We start from the raw sequence: 13,637 nt of genomic DNA, 5'->3' as shown, positions 1-13,637 counted from the left end.
TTGTTTTTATTCGTTAGGAAGCTGGGATGTTTCGAGTAAGATGATAGCTTCCATTCGCTTTACAAGTTCACTCTCTCCCATAGGAGGTGTTATCCAATTCAGAAGAAACACTAATATCTCTCATCCAAGTCAAAAACAGCACTAAAAATTTTGTAGTTTAGCTAAATGTGCCGGAAGAGTAAATCAATTTTGCATCTCCTACAAATGAAATGAGGCAAACTCCCTCTTTATTTAATTGAAACGTGATATTGCTGTTGTAAAACTATAATACTTGCTACTACTAATCCTGTTGCTACTACTATTACTACTATTACATCTATTATAACTGTTGCTACTTGCTGCATCGCATCGAGCACATCTGGCCGATAGACAGGTAGATCTGTTACGTGAAGTAGAGAGATGTATTTGTTGAAATATGGCTCCTTAAATCCTTTCCTTACGTGCTGTTCAAAAAAATGGAAAATCAATCAACTTCTAGGGCATTCTTAGGCCTATCCTATAACACCAGTAGGGTTCAATATAGCGCACTAAATCAAGGCAAACAAACGAGTACAACTTATAAAGTCTTAACCAACAAACCAGCGTAACATGTCTGTGTGTGTGTGCTTATAAGTGAGGAAAAGTTAAAACGCAGCATTAACTTGCTCAAATGCGCCTATCTCTACAGGCTCCCAGTCTAGAATTATATCTCATTTTAAATCCAGTTGGTCTTTGACTACACTACAAATTCCGGAACGTACCCGGTGCGACCATTGTTGTTCCATATCTAACTCTTCCACGTTACTGTAATTCTTACCTATATACAAATTATATAAAACCTACAACGTGAACGTAAGCACGGCACGTTTGCGCACGAAAACAAGAAGAACCTCGTTAATCGTTCCGTTGTTTCCTCTCTTTAAACTAAACGGTTGATAATAATTCCTACTACTTTTTTGAGATAACGTTACGAAACCTAGACTAACTCGATGTTGTGGTTGACTGTTTTAGCAGCTGTCCGCGGGCTTCGAAGACGATTTCGTTTCTGGAAGCGGGCTTTCCGTGCGGAAATGGCGCGTTATTGGGGCGCTTCCGTGCGGCTCTGTTATTTGTGATGTCGTCCGTACACCTTCGTACATTGTTATTGTGCTCTCGTTTTAAAAGAGTAAGAGAAACATATGTGCTTGAGGGAATTTTTTATCGGCTAGGTTTTTGTTTGCAAAACTATTGTTCCCTGTTTCACCCGCCAGATCCCCGTCCACGTGGGGCAGTCAATGGCAGTGTAATGTTTTTCAAACCCTTTGTTGAAGCTTTTCCTAAGGAAGAGCATTAAGCTGCGTGGCACGGTGGCACGGAATGGGGAGGTAGTGATAGTACCGAGTTTACAGGAAAACGAATGATACAATTAAATTATCCAGTCGAGAGGAATGCTGTTATTTATTCAATAAAATAAAAATCCTACCATACACCCGCCAGGACACGTAGGAAGAACAGTTCTTATGGATACACACTCATCTACATACGTGTGCGTAGGTTAAGCCAGATTCACAACGGAAGAAAAATATTAAATCCTACATTTTGAATGTCTGAATGTTCCCAAAATTAATGTTGTCTGATGGAAGTTCAAAGAATAACACCATTATTATTCAGTGTAACGTAGCCGATAGTTGTATCATGTGCAACAACACTGCAAGTCAGAAAACTTTACCTACACAAATACACAGCCACATGGAAAGAAAATCTGCAAAACATGAATCCTAATATATATCTATTGATGATCCATTTCAGTTGTTTCGATGTTTGTAATATGAAAACTGTACTTCAATATATCATGAAATAAAGCGTCCCTTATACAAAACTATTGCTTACAGAACCACAGCACTTCAGCTGCTATTGGAGTAGGGAATAACTCTATTTTTGAAGATATTCGCTGTAATGTAGGTTTGCATTTAATATTAAATAACTTTTTCCTGTTCTACTAATATGGATGATTTAGTTCAACGGTTTATTTAAAAGACGTACCGTTTCGTTGTGTTTACATAACATAGCTAAACGCTTGGTGAAGGCTTCAAAAATATCACGACTAAATCAATTTTAAACATTTTAATTACATAATTATTTTTAAATAATGACTGCAAGACGACACAGGTAACAACAATATTAATGTTAGTGCCCATTTGGAAAAATAACTAAATTCTGTGGTCTCGTGTAATACGGCCCTAGCCTACTGCCTGCTTGACGTTCCACTTTGCTGTCAAACGACTCGCAATTGTCAAACGCAAGTTGTCAAAAGCGAACAGCCAGACTTTTTTGTGTGAAAAAGAGGAAAAAGCCAGCGAATCAGCACGCGAAGCTCTCCTGCCGCGACGAATCGGGTTCGAAATTTTCCAATAATCGTAAGCCCTGCACGCCGAACACAGTACGGGACCGCGTGAACAGCTAGCGCCCTAGTGTCGCACCTATCAGAGTTCTGACTTCCGCCTACCGTGTTGCCAGAACCATTGCGCCGCGGGTCCGATCTGCATCATCGTGCTTCTCCGTGCTTCATCGCCGTACCGTAATTGGACCCGTAATCCGACATCTCGGCCAATTAACTATTTCCATCGCGCGCCGCCTTAGCGACAACGACGCCGTACAAGCCAGCAAATGCTTTACTCTTGCGTCTAGCGCTCTATCGTCAAACGAGATGTTCTAGGTGTGATTTTTAATTCCCTGCTTCGGCCCCGTAGTGCGTGGTTGCCTTGTGAGAAAAGAAACTGTGACAGCTCGCGATACCCCTGCGTGTGTTGGTTAGTTCCCCGCTGCTACTGTTGGCCGCTTGCTGTTGCTGCTGTAGTTTAACTATTGCTTAATGGTCAAGGGTAAATTATCATTCGGTGTGCGCAATGCGTTTCTGTGATTTCCTTGTCGCAGCTGCTCCTAGCGGTTGCTTTTCATACGCCAAACCGGTGCGTAGCGACACGAGTTTGCTAGCGAAATCACAGCATCCTTAAATCAGCAGCTCTTTTCTTTTCACAACCTTCACCCCCGGTTTTACGACCCCTCGTGCGATTGATTTCTTACGGACAATTTCATCGTGCATCCTTTACCCTTCGAAGAGAACAATGCTCGTTTTTCGTATCCCAAGCAATTCGTGGCGATGCTTAAAGCTCCAATTGAGTTGAGGGAATTCATTTCGTAGCGTTAAAGACTGCTTGTGTTAAGTCCCCCCGAAAAGCATCGCTCCGGCGAAGTTCGAAGATGACGTGCGTACGATGAAGAAATTGCGTTTCTACACTGTTGCGGTTTCACTGAAATTCGAGCGTGATGCCCAGCGCCTGCCTGACATCAAAAGGCTCCATCTAAGCAGTCGGGGTTTCATCGCGCTCCGCCGTAGAGTGGCAGATATGTGTGCCGCAAACAATACGCAATGGACATTGTGACAGTTAGTGTTAAAAGTGAACCTATCCCCCCGCTGGGGCTATCGAAGTGAAAGAACACGACTTGTTCCCAAGGTTGGCACGCTTAGCCCTTTTTTATGTTCGCAAAGGGCACCAATCGGCAGGGACGCGCGACTGTGCAATGGAAAGGAACAAGAAGTGGAACTAGTGGCGTTCGAAATCGGTTGCCTTCTAGTGCGAGTGGTGTGCCCGGAATTGACCAAATTGTTATTTCGTGTGTTCGTTTTCTTGTTTTCTTCTTTCTTCTTCGTTTAGCATAGCACAGTGTCCCCCCTCAGTCGGCAGCGTCGATCCATCCCGCAGCAAGCCGACCAACGGAACCGGCAGTGTAAACGACATTCGTCCAATCGACTGCTTCCCGAACAAAATGATACGGTGGTAAACAACGGTAGGTGAAAATAAAATGTGTCCCTTTTTGTTACTATCCTCCCCCTCCTGTTCCCTGTGAACCACCATAGCGTCTTCTATCCGGAGAGTAGATGTTGCCTTTCCTTTTTGTTTTCCTGCCGGAACGCATGAACGTTCAATACATTGCTGTGTGAGCGTCTCTTGTTTTGTGACACTTAATTGATAGGGGGAAAAAGAAGTGCAAAATATGTAAATGTAAGCTGTTTTATCAAAACCCCAAAGCCGGTAAACGTTTGTGATTACACAAAAAGAGCGGATAACACAAACCGACGACAACGACGACGACGTCATGACGGTGCGATGTGCAACGCGCGGATCGAAGAGTTCAACAATCTGCATGGCAAGAAAAAAGTGAAAGCCACTCGTAGTGCTCTTCGCCTCTCTCTTTCTCCCCCTTCCCCTCTTCCACCATGGGTCGACCAGCGTTGAATTTCGCGCTGATGCGCTCCGTACCCCATAATCTTCGCATCGATACTGCGAGCAAGAATGTCGGAAAATGATAAGCTTTTAAAAAGCTGGCTCTTTCGAACAACCCGAACAATTGATGATTGTTAGATGTGCAAATTGTGTCAATTTTTGTTTTATACGAATTCTAACAATTCAGAAACAGCATCAAGGATATGATAACGCTGAACACTTCCCCGCGAGAATCGGTGGTTTTCCGCCTACCGTTTGGTCTCTTTGTTTGCCCTCACAGTAACATTTTCTCCAGTTTTGACGTTTGCCAAAATATTGCCTCCCCTTGGTGGCGGCACCCTTTTCTCTCTCTCTCTCTCTCACTCACTCGCTCTCTCTTTCTCCTTTCCCACTCGCTTCCGTTTCGTTCGCGAGCATGTGCCCTGCGCGCCGCGGGTCTATGTGTAGCTTGTGAAGCGGAAAGTCAGTGACCAAATGGGAGGAGAAAATTCGTTCCCCCTTCCCCCATCCGTGCCCTAAATGGTCCCTTCCCGTGTTCCTCCCCTTGCTTTGGCTTCATCGTGCCCACTAAACGCCGATGAACGGCAATGAATGCAAGCAATACACATATATTTTGCCGGCTTTTCGCTCGAAAATGGATCTCGTGGCGAGAGAGCGAATACGAAGCGCAGTTAGAATGTTTTCTGGACCACCACCACCGAATCGCAGTAGTAATGAAGGAGAAAATAGCGTGCGTGTGTGACAGGCGAAATGAGAGAGTGCGAGCGAGGGGGCGAAAGAAAAGGAAAGCAAGCGTGCCCCCGAGAAAAGCACGGAGCGGCGGTTACTACGGTGCGAAAGTAGTAGTCGATTTCGAAACAAAGAGCTCTCACTAACCGTTAAACGGACGACCAGCTGGTTCCATGCTTCACTGTGTGTGCCTGAGTGTGTGTGAGTATGCCAGCTCCCTTGCGTGCCGCAGGATGGGGCCTGCCATCGCGAGGGCCACCAAAAAAAAAGCGCACGCTGTTAGTAACGACGCGGCGATTCCCCACTCCCCTCCCACGGTGGCCATCCCCCATCGCCACCTTCTCATAACCTCAACTGTAATGAGTAGGCAAAAGCTGCCAGCTGGAGGCCGGTGCGCGGGTGCTGTCGAAACAATTCGACGCTGAAGCATGCGCGTATTTGCGCCTTGCGGCACGCGAGATGGCATCGAGCGTGTTTGTTTTTGGCGTTTTCCATGTGTTTGGCAGATCGCAGAGCGAACACGACCAACGCGCGTGTGTGGGTGTATGTGTATGTGGCATTGCAAAGTGGCTAAACACAGCCGGGGTCAGGTCGCGCAAAGTGTCAAACCGAGACCCGGAGTGGGTCGTTTCGTCGTCTCTTGGGGGTGGCTGAAGGACTCATAAATCAGCGCGCGCATCGGTCCATCTCAGATGGCCCGGGTCCCGTAAACGATTAAGTGCTTCTCCGGTAATAGCCCCCACGGTTGGGAAAACGATGGAAGAAAGCATTGGCGGCGGTGTTGAAGTAGTGCGCTTTCACGTTTTGTCACTTGCGTTGGCCAACGGGAAAGGGAAACCCTTCAAAAATCGATTCCAACCGATGCTTAATCATCTGTCGTTGGTGATGATGTTGCGAATTGTTCGCATTTGTAAGCGGCAGTGTGTAAATCACGCTGTAAGTTGACATTTAATACTTATGCTTTTATGCTACACATCACACTCGGTAGGTGTTTACATCATGCTCAAGAATATTTAGAGTATGCAAACCAAGCCTTTTCCTCTTGTTACGGCAAGACATTTCTTTGTCCTTCAGACTGGACAGTCTCTAGAAATCCTTGACACAAGGAAGTACCATAAAAACCTTGAAGTTTGTATCTCACCTTTCCCGGTTGGCGGTGTTGGCTAGTCTCTAAACACCCCGAAATGGCTAATGATTTACCACAACACACCAACAGACGAGAAAGGATACAGAGAAGAAGAAGAGCGCCATACCTCGTTTGCCTTCGTAACCCTACCTTTACATCCTGTGCGGTTGTTTCACTCGGTGACTTGGCTGCAAGTGCCGGCACTTGGGGAAAAGAAAAAAAAATAGATCCAACATCCTGCGTTCACAAAAAGGAGACCTCACAGGAAAGCCACACAACCGCCGTATTAAATCCCTGCAGCCAAGGCTAAGCCCCTAGCGAAAGGGCATAGAACGAAAATGGTCTCTCGAAAAGATGCCGAAAGCGTAAGAATCGTAAAACTGTTCTCATCATCTCTCACCCTTTTTCTCGCCTTTCACTCATTCAATAAAACTCTCGTTGCATTTGGTGTAGGGTGGGTTCCCTTTCTTTCTTTTTGTTGTTCCTTATTTTGACTCGATCCTTTTTGCCTACGACCCACGAAAGATGAAGGGTCTCCTCCGGGTTGTGTGGCATGGCGCGTTCGAGATCGTCTCGATCTTCAGGTTGTTCGTTGTTTTAACTGCCACTTCAGCGTGCCTCCCACCCTTTCTGCTGATGCTGCTGCCGCTCCGGTCCCATTGACTGTGTGTATTTCCCACTTGCTTCAGATGCTTAGCCGGCAAAGTGTGTTCTCTGCTCTCCTGCTTGGTCACTTTCCTTCTTTATTTGCTTGAACGATGTTTGAAGGGCATTGGAATCTGGCTCGCTCGTGTAAGAATTGCCTTTGGAATATGCTAACATTACATTCTGTTTCTTTTACGAATTGCTCTCCTGTCGTTTGTCGCAATAAATGGAGATTATGAGCTAAACCAATTTTTGTACCTGTATCTATGTTGCTATGCGTGTGTTGCCTTTGCTGTACTTTTCTTGCGTTTAATTCTGATTTAAATTTGCCGAATTCTCGACTGCTAAAAAATCCATCTTAGTAAATCCAGTATACTCTAAACAACATTTATAGACTATAAGGTGATTTAACAGCTTTCCATCGGGGCATTGTTGCATTGGGGAAAATTCTTTTTTGATCATTACTTTACATTATGATTATGTGATCATTACTTTGCAGAACAACATGCAATGCGAAAAAAACATTATCAAAAACATGTATCTGTTATGCCCGTTTATCAAATTCTTCCTCCCTCGATCTTAATTTATATATTTCTAGCTTAGGCTATTTAGCTCTTTAATTTTTTATCAGTCCTCGTCATTTTGATGTAACCCAATGATGCTTTGCTATTTGCTCGTAATTTCCTATACCCTTAGATTTCTTAGGTTTATATTCTCTAAGGACGATACACTTTTCAATAACCTTGCTATTTTTCATGTTTCTGCACTGCTCTCCACACCATGCTATGCTTGTATGTCACTTCTTCTCTCATATCTTAATCTGCTATACACAACTAAATCACAGTTATCAGCAAATTTATTCGTCCCTGGCTGATTTCTTACCACTATTCCACCCCACACTCTTCTGTTTCGTTTTAATTATCTCTTTCTCACTCTCTGTTTCAATTTCTTACTTCCTCTACAATTAATAACAGATCTATTATTTATGTTAATCTAATCTGTATTACTTACTCAAGGAGTTGGAACTGCGGTTTGACTCAGCTTCGACTTTTGAACTCCTCGCAAATAACTAATCTACTCATTGCAAATGGGGGAGGTAATCTATGAGCTACCCACCATATACCATGCAAATCAATTGCTATTTGATTTAGCATACTTTTCAATCATATTAATATTTATTAATTAATAGGAAACGCGACACAAACTCATATTGCTCTCAGCAAATAGTCCAATTCAAAGCCGGTTGTACTGTTCAGCTTCCCGCAGTTTTTACTGACCAGCCATATCCCGGCCGATCGCTCTTCGAGTATTTGCTAATCGCGACGTCATTCATGAGCAGTTTCGTTAACTCGCGCAAAGCATGCGGGAAACGTGTGGATCGTCGCGCGCTTACAAACAAACAAAAAAACATTAATCATGCCAGCTGATCGCAAACCGGGAACCGTGTGTCTGCTCGCGTGCGCATGACGGAGTTTGCTCGTATGCACTACTTCCACGCGGTTTCTTCGTCACCGTCATTTTGCCCCTCGAAAGGGTTCTCGTTCCCGGGGCGCAGGTTGGTGGGGACGCCTAGGAGGGTTTTGTGGGAGCAGCAAAGCCAAGTCGTGCGCATGGTGTGCCGTTCCAACGGTCGTATGCAAATGCAAATGTCGCGTATGGTGTCATCCTGCGTGTTTGGTTAGCTTGCGGTGCGGTTTATTTGGTGTGTCGTTCGAGGCGCCACTGACAAGCGGGTGGTTGAGTAATGCTCCAGTGTGGCAGATATCCGTTGAGGTTATAAACGATTTTATCGTCTCGACTTATGTTACCAATTCATTCATGGGTTCCGGCAGCTCGTGGCGAACGCTCGTTTTGATCGATAATGGCCTCTAATGTGTTTTAACTGCATTTTTACTGTTGCTTGCTCGGGAAAACGTCACGTTCTGCAATGATCAAATGGAAAATCTCTATCCTGCCAGCATGCTTATTGCTGGTCGCAAATGACGTGACTGCCAACAGCTAAAGGAGCAGAAAATATAACAAAAAATCGCGTTAGTATGTTTGTTGTTTGGAATGAATTATAGGAAAAGAACTATTAAAAAAAAGAAAATCATATCAGATCAATGCAAAAGTGTTCTATAGCAAAATTAGTTGCTTGGTCAAATAATAATCTGTTGGAAAAGTATCTTCCTACTTAAGAGCTATTGTATACCTTACGGAAAATTGTCGTAATATAATATAATATTGAGTGGTAAGATAATTGCTGTCCAAAAAGTATGTTTATTGATCGGTGCTTAACATATCAAGTGCTATCGGAACAGCTTCAAATAATTATATATGTTTAAGCTATTATCGAATCCATTAGGACATTTCCTTGTGAGTTTTGAACGATTCACTGTCAATGAAATAACACGAAAAATATCTGATTGCTCCCAGCAGCACCATCATGCTGTTTTTGCTACCATGATCCAAAGATTTTCTTTCAGCTTTCCATTCAAATGTTTCGCGCTTCTGATCGAATTTTTAAAGGGATTATTCTCTCCAGCCTCCTCTCCCTGCTTCTTTCCACACGCTCGAGAATCTGTATTAACATAGTCGTACGTGTTGATCTCTCGACAGTGATTGGTTGTGCGTTTGCGCATACGCCAACATCAGCACGCGTTTGCTCGAAAACGATCGCCCATCCGTGCTCAGCAGGAGAAGCAGAAGTCCCGGCTTCGCTTTTGTATGTTGTATCGGAAAGGAAGGCGATCATTACGAAACCGAAAGAAGCACCCCTCGCGCACCACACGCATAGCCTAGCGGCTAATTAAACATCCATCCATCCAGACTTCCTCAATGTCAAGGTCATTTCGAGTTGGGTCCCCGTCTGGAGCTATTTCGGGACTGGTTAATTCAATTTACCATCCGTTTCCCGTTGTTACGAGGGGTGAAAGAAAGAGAACGCATGACCAGTTCTTCCGCCGTTTCCTGCTGTTGTGGTAGAATGGAGCCGCGCGCAGACCTTTGACCGAAGTAGTCCTGCTCGTTGAGTTTGCACCCGAGCATAAATGGATGGAGGCTACCCACCGTATGCTTACATTGACCGTGCAACATGGTTGGATACGCGACTTAAAATTTGTTTTCTCGATTGGAAGCTGTGCGAGCATATAAGTAAATATTGGACCCGTTTTTGTTAAACGATTCTAAAGCTAATGTAGTTTTTCGTGGTTGTATAGTTTACACTAAATCACTATTGTTGTACTTCAATTATTTGACTGAAGATTTCACATGTTCCAACATCCAGAAGAACTCAATGTGTGCATGTGTGATGTAAAGTGGCTAGTGAGCTCAATTCAACTTCTCAACGAGTTCGTAACGACGAACTCATTATATAGGTCAGGAAAAACAATAAACTATGGTGAGCAATTTTGGTGTAAGGATAGATACGCTCAACATATTTGTACCAGCAGGTTTATCACATATAAAGGCATCAAGGGGTAACCAAATCGCCCTACCGAACAGATCCAATCATACCAAACACGAGTTCGAATGTATGATTGGTATTACGGCTCATCGTTCTGTAGGTCTCTTATTTCTTCCCTGATTGCCGTCAAATAAGGAGGAAATTCATTGGAGATCGGAAAGACTGCTGATCAACGAAAGTATGTCCATGTCGAGAATTTATTATGAGAATTATTAAAGAGCAAAGTCCGAGAATTATTACAGGGAAATGTTAGTTGTAAACAGCATATAATTTAGGTTTTCTTCCAAGTTGTCAACTTTTCAACGCAGCACTATTTGCTAATCTATCGACTATGTTATACCCGACGATCAGCAAATAGAAAAGATTCTTTTGGATATCATTGACGTACGTAAGTCGATTAGACTCTGAAGTATCTAGCCTAGTTCAACGTATAGCTCAATATGAGTCAGATGAAGCTTGTTGATATGGTAACGGACATTTCAACAGCACTCGAAGTATAGCTTTTGAGCGACAACACAATTTTCACAATGTCTGTCGAAGGCAATGGGCCAATCGTGAGAGGAATCTTCAGTGATTTTTAAAAGCAGAGTATAGAACAAGCCCTATCGATATGATGGTTACACGTCTTCAAGCAATGTGCCTCTTGACACACGACTGAGAAGCCAATAAATTTGACCCTTCTCGGAAAAGAAGCACCCATCTGTGCTATATAAATGGGCAGAATTTTGATTGTGAAAATAACGTGTCATGAGACACGAAACAAAATGACTTCCATGACCGTGGTATGCCACGGTTTATAAGTAAAAACCCGTCGAACGAGCACAGGATCATCCTCAGCTAATAGGGTTGTTTCGAAGAATACTTGAATAATACCATTTCCAACATTTTCGCAGACATTAAAACTGAGCAGCTGCAGTGTCCGCCATCTTCGAATGAAGCCACCTCATGTTTCCGTTTTGTGGTTAAGGGCAAGGCAGCGAGTCTGCAAAATTCTCTCGTATCATCTGGCATCCAATCACCAAACGGGAAACACTTCCATGCTAGGAAACAAAATATATCACCTGATGTAATTTTGTTTGTTTGCGTATGTTTTAGCACAGTGCATAGGGAGAGAAAAAGAGAGTGAATATGAAAGCATGTATAATTGCATATGGAGAATTAATCTGTATGTAGGTGTGCAATCCTTTGTCGTACGATCAAGTAAAGACGATTGTGCAGCCCTATTCGTAGATCAAAACCGCATGATGTAGCCTTTTATTGCTGTGTGCGCAATATGTTATACAAGTAAAATTTTGGGAAATGCATCAGGGAAACTACTTTTTTATCACAGTATATTTATATTTACTAATATTTACTAATATTTACAATAATACCATTTCTAATCTACATTTTTTTCATCTTTCTCCTGCAGTATCCGGAAGTACTTAAAACAGTGCAATCAAGTGAAACGAAAAGTGCAATTTTATGTATGCTACTAGCGAATGATTTTTGATTGAATGTGTGTATGCGTGTGAAGATGCATATCCGCGGTCTCAGCGAGTGAATTTGTGGAGGTCGAAACTAGAACCCTTCCAGAAAGGTTGTACGTGTTTGTATAATGAGTGAGCTGCCCGAGAGACCCAGCTTCAAAAGTATTCTCTGAGCGTCTTGCCCATTCCCCGGTGAAGAGACATTCCGACGGTTATTTACGCTGCACAAACCCACGCAATACCGCCGATAGCCTACGGTTTGTTCCCGTTTGAACGCATGAGGACACTCGTTGCCTCGTAATTGGTCGAACAAGAAATGAGATCAATGACGCTACCAACCTCCGGCCGTTTTCCAATTTCCTCCTAATGGCGCCACGGTTAATGTACGCAGACAGTGTCAGTACTACCGTGCGCCCTATGCAATCACTTAGCCATTGGTGGAGACGCAAACCACGTGTAGCCAGTGCGAAACCACGCGTTCATCCTTTCCACGATCACTCCTGCGAGCGTTTCTGAGCGCATCTGGTAAATTCTCTCTCGTGAGATCCGCAAGCGGAAAAATGCAACGTGGCACCACCGGAAGCTAAGGATAAGAAAATGTCACCTGATGTGCTTACGCGTGTATGCGTATGATTGATACATCGAAAGAGATAAAGCTTCCGAGAGAGAGAGAGAGAGAAAGAACGAGAAAGAGAGAGAGAGTTGTACAAGATGGCGACATGATCGTGCTTTATCGATGGGATCATGCGATCGAGAACAGTCGACGTTCGTGTGTGTTGGTGGGCCAAGTCGGGATTTTTTGCATAGCATGGATTCGCATAAAGCCAGGAGACAAAGCCCGCAGGTCACCATTCGTGAAGCAGCAGCCTAGATACTAGGATCGGATTTCCCGGAACAAACCCTCAAAGTTGATTTTTCTTGGTGTTGAAAAATTGAAAGTGTAATTCATTTATTAGCCCAACAAGTCTCGGATCGTAAGACGTTGTTAGAACGGTTACAGTGGTGGCACTATATTCGTTGTTTTTTCGTCTGCGAGATCGGGAAAAAGATCCACGCTTCTTTCATCGTCCCGCACACCCCCCCCCCCCCACGTCTGTTTGCAGGCCGCGTGCTATCAGCCCCCGAGCCCCAACGCGTGCGGTTGAAAACCCCCCAATGTGTGCGCCATCGAAGTGTTTTTCTTTCGTATTTGCACATTCTTGTGTGTCCCGGTTTACGCCTTATCATCGCCTCTTTCCACCAGCAGGCCGGCTTCCAAGGTGAATGGCGCATTTTATCGCAACTCGCAGACAGCAGGGCTTTTTCGCGCAGCCCACAGTAGTGCGTGTGATGTGCCTCGTCTATCTGGCTTGCCAACCCGTGGCGTCTGAGAGGCGCTGGCGGGTGAAGGTGGGATTCTAAGCGTGCGGCACAAGCGAATAAACGTAGTAAAGTTAGTGAAGGGCGGGCTCCAAGCCTCCGCTAAGTAGGGCAGTGCGACTTGTGTACATTAGAGTACCGGCCGGTTACGGCTAGCATGAAACGTGCAAAAAAAAAACACAATGTGCAATACCGCAAGGAAGTAGAATAGAGTGAATTTGTGTGTTATCTCGTGTCGTGTTAATTGTTTGTATTTGTGTTTTGATGATATTCACTAATCACAAGCGTCGCCATTTTTCGCTCACTTGCGAATATCGCGTCCATAAGTGTATCCGTGGCGCCGAATTCTATGACCCCCTTGTGCCTAGACGGCTAAATAGCGTGCAGTAGTGACGTGGCCCACGACTCATTTTGCCTTCCGTCCCACTACCTGGTGGCCGTGCATCATCTATCAACCCTTAACCCTTAAAGTTAACCAACCCTTTTACACCGTGTGGTGGGGAGCTTTGTGCCGAACATAAAAGTACACCGAAAGAGTGTGCTCCATTTCCGGACGCACACACACACTCTCTCTCTCTCTCTATCTCTCTACCAACGCTGTCGTTGCAAGTTGGTGCAAC

Source organism: Anopheles nili, chromosome 3 (genome assembly GCF_943737925.1).
Source record: "Anopheles nili chromosome 3, idAnoNiliSN_F5_01, whole genome shotgun sequence".
Lineage (NCBI taxonomy): Eukaryota > Metazoa > Arthropoda > Insecta > Diptera > Culicidae > Anopheles > Anopheles nili.
Note: the sequence above shows the minus strand (reverse complement) of the source record.